The sequence below is a fragment of the Lepus europaeus genome, chromosome 2 (assembly GCF_033115175.1).
Source record: "Lepus europaeus isolate LE1 chromosome 2, mLepTim1.pri, whole genome shotgun sequence".
Taxonomy (NCBI): Eukaryota; Metazoa; Chordata; class Mammalia; order Lagomorpha; family Leporidae; genus Lepus; species Lepus europaeus.
The window spans coordinates 100,995,081-100,998,984 of record NC_084828.1 but is presented as its reverse complement, the minus strand read 5'-3'; the positions used below and the strand labels follow the sequence as shown (position 1 = coordinate 100,998,984).

The 3,904-nt window shown below is 38.3% G+C and overlaps 1 pseudogene; it reads right to left on the bottom strand.

Moving 5' to 3' along the window:
• Positions 1-1,958: 1,958 nt before the first annotated feature.
• LOC133753138 (U2 spliceosomal RNA) lies at positions 1,959-2,090 on the bottom strand (annotated as a pseudogene).
• Positions 2,091-3,904: the final 1,814 nt, after the last annotated feature.

The window sequence follows — 3,904 nt, the reverse complement described above, 5'->3', positions numbered from 1 at the left end:
TCACCCTGGTTGTTTCTCTCTCTCTCGCTCTCGCTCTTGCTCTCTCTCTCTCTAACTCAGAAGGGAAGTAATTCCGCACAGCTGAGTGGAATTGAGGGTAGTCAATGTATGAAATCTGGCCCCTTTGGGTATAATATTTGTCTGCTCTGCCCCAAGGACCACACAAAGGGTCTATGCAGTCCTCCATGAGATCTCAAATTTCCCTGCAGTCTCCCACTGGGTTGCCAAGGTTACCAAGTTTGTGTACTCATGAGTTCTTTCCCACACCCTCAGATTTTCAGTCTCAGTTCATTATCTCCACACCTTCACTAGGTCCTAACCTCCTGTTATTTCTCCCCACCAGAGTCAGGTCTTTCTGCTTGGTTGATAGCGGGCACCATTTTACGTATATCCAAAATGGCGCCTGCTCTTTGTCTTGCTTGCCTTTGTAAACTGAGTAGAGAGAGAGGCTCGTGTCTGTGCCAGTCCCTTTTATTTATTTTTTTTCTCTCCTCTAGTTAGCCTGGTAAACTTTCCCCAGCGGGGCTTCAAGCCTCATTCCCTCTAGGCTCTTCCTGCTGTTTCCCCATCTATGTTTTACCTCGCCTCCCTTTCCAGCGCTGGTGCATAGACTCCATGGCTGGGCTCCCGAGCTGTGGGCATCCTTACTCTCCCTGGAGGTCCTCCATGTCACATCCACTAGATCTGAAAGAGTTTCCTCTGCAGTTTTTTCCCTGAGCCTTTCCCTGAAACTACAGTAACTCCACTTTTATTAAACTATCTTTTCCTAGACTATCAATGTGCAGCCTCACTATTCCGCCATCTTGGCTCCACCTCCACCTTCTTAATATTTTCATAGCAATTAAATGTCAACTATGTTAACCCCTGCACCTAATATTTTGCCTGATATGTATGTAGAATGTGTATATTGACTGATTCAGTGGGGAAATTGGAAGGAAGAAGGGGTGGAAGAGCAATGGATAGATGGACAAATCTAAGACATCTGGAAATACAGCAGATGATGATGACCCTAACATTGAAAGGAGTATGGGAGAAACCAAAATCAGCAGCAAGGACAGAAGATATGGTCCACATCATCTGCTGGCCAATGATTTTTCCTTTCTGAGAAATGGAACTCATAAAAATGGGTAAAGGCAATTCTGATGATCTTGGGAAACTGCACCTACTAAAACTCAAGTACATCTTAAATTGAGATTACTCTGAACATTATATAAATGACTTTTCAGATTTATTTGGCATTTAATGTCCAAACCCTCCAACACATAGATGATCAAAGAATTTTTTGAGTCTGCTTTACCATTACAATAGATAAATCCAAATCAAGTTATCCTTACAAATATGCTCCCCCCACCACCACAAAATCTAATATAGAGGGAAAACTTTCATGCTACAGTGACCCTGGTAAAAAATTAAATTCTGAGGAATAATTACCCAACAGCTACAGGTCCCTAAACAATGAAATAAAAAGCAACTCAGTCCGAAATCTTCAGAATCTTTATTTTAGGGTTCTCCAAGTGTTGGAAGTAAACCTGATTCCCACTCAAACTCTATGAAGAAGCATCTGATACATGGGACACCCAGACTTTTCTGTGGGAAGGAGCCAATCCCATAGGATTCACAAAAGTATGTTAAGGAAAATGATAGACTCCCAGTAGTAAAAGAAGGGAAACACCAAACCATCTCTCTCGCTCTCGCTCTCGCTCTCGCTCTTGCTCTCTTTCTTCATACCCCATATGTCCCTCTTCAACATCTCTGGCCCAGTCTAGAAGGAGTAGTTCCCTAAATTTGAAGGTTTAGGCAAAATTAGGTAGTTACTTATACTTATCATGGGGCACAGGGAAAAAGTGGGAGAAAGTTCTACCTAATATGAAAACACTCAGCAGTTGGTACCCAACTTTGTGTTAAATCATATTTAATAATTTAATATAAGATATTTCCTTATAATCAAGCCTGACTCTGTGGTGTGAAATACTAAAACTAAGATGTACAAAGATAGCAGTTTCATATAATGGTATCTTCTGGCCTGAATATCTTTAAACTGTTAAGAATAGATATTACACTTGATCTTAGCCAAAAGGCTGAGAAGTGATACTTAAATATCTTTAAAGTATAGGTGATATAGATTATGCCTATTCCTATAAATAGTTTGAAGAAATATATACTATCAACATGCATATAAAAACAAGTGAAAAACATAAAATAATAATCATTAATCATTGGAAAGATGAGAAAGAAGTGAATTGAGAATGATGGATGAGTGACAATTTTCTGCAACTGAGTCCTAAGATTTGTCACAACAAAAAAAAATGAAAACTGGTGATACCAATTTTATTATAGAGAGAAAATGGAAGAAGGAGGAAGTCAGGTAGGAAAGAACATTTGTGAATAGACAGTATGTTCCTGGGGTGAAATTCTGAAACACCTCCCAGATGCTCATCTAGGAGAAACTGCTCCCATCAAGTCTGCATTTACTCAACTTTCACTTCACATTCTTTGGAAAGCCACTCATGACCTATGATGGACAGGCAAACCAGGCCTATCTAAAGCACACAGGGAGAATTATTGGTTAGCTACTTGCCTTCCCAGGTTGCAAAACATTAGTAAATATAGGCTTTTTAACCATAATATTTATTGTATTTGACTATAAATCAATGCAGCCAGTTCAACAAAAACTAGTCTTGCTGTCTTGGTGTTTTCATCTAGGAATCAGACATGTATTTTCTTGGCCATTTTTCCCTCACAAATGGTTTACAGACGAGACCTTTCTCAAGTATATCAGAGCATTATGAAATGCTTTAGCTGAACAGTTTTTTGGCTTTAGAATAGTCAGTGAACAGAAATATTTGGTATATTGGATTGAAGATCAGTTCCAAAGAAATAATGAATAAAAACTGCTTTCTATATATAACTCTGTGAAACAAGGCCATCCTCAATGCAGTACTTGCCTGGTACACACAGATGCTTACAACTTAAGTACTTGCTTTAAAAAACTGAAGGTTCTATTGAGTTATTCCAGTGCTATGATATCCTAATATCATAAGTAGAAGACACCAGGTTGCTGATTTATTTATTTATTTATTTATTTATTTAATTTATTTTATAGCAAAGCAGTTCTCTAGTGGTACTTACAGACTCTGGTTCACATACCCATAATCTGTCTTCAAATTTACCAATGGATGTGGGTTTTTGGACAACTGTAAAATAAGTAAATGACAAATTTCTCAGCAAAGCTAAACCATGCCCAGGAATAAATTCATACACCCGGCCCAGTGGTAATTTTACATATATTTGTGCCCCATTATTATTTTTTATTTTTTTTTAATTTTCACATATTTGCAGGAATTCATTAGTGTAATTCAGCAAGACTTAAAAGCCCATAATCTCATAATTAAAAGGGATTATTTGCGTGTTCCAGTCCTTCTACTTCCCAAAGCTTAACTATGTACCATGGAAGCATCCGTAACCGGGAACTCATCACCTCTTGTGCCAATTCATTGCATTTATGAACATCTCTGGCTGTCAGAACACTTTGAAAAGAGCTGAAACCTGAGAACTTATACCTGCTGATCAAATTCCACCTCTCGAAGCCAGGAGAGCCCAACCATGCATATATCTGATGATCCTCCAACTATCCAAAAACAAGTGTCATGTTCCATAATGGTTTATTTTTCCCAAGTTTCAGTACCTCGTAAGATTTTATTTTTCTATGGCACAATTTAAATTCCCTTCATAATTCTGGTCCCTTTCTTCTGAACATTCTGAGATTGCCCCAGTCTTTCATGGTATTTAGTACCTTCTTAATGGTGGGCTGAACATGATTGTTATTTCTTTGCCTCATCTACCAAACTTCTACTTGCAATTTAAGTGCACATTTACTCTGTTGGTAACCACAGAATGTTTATGG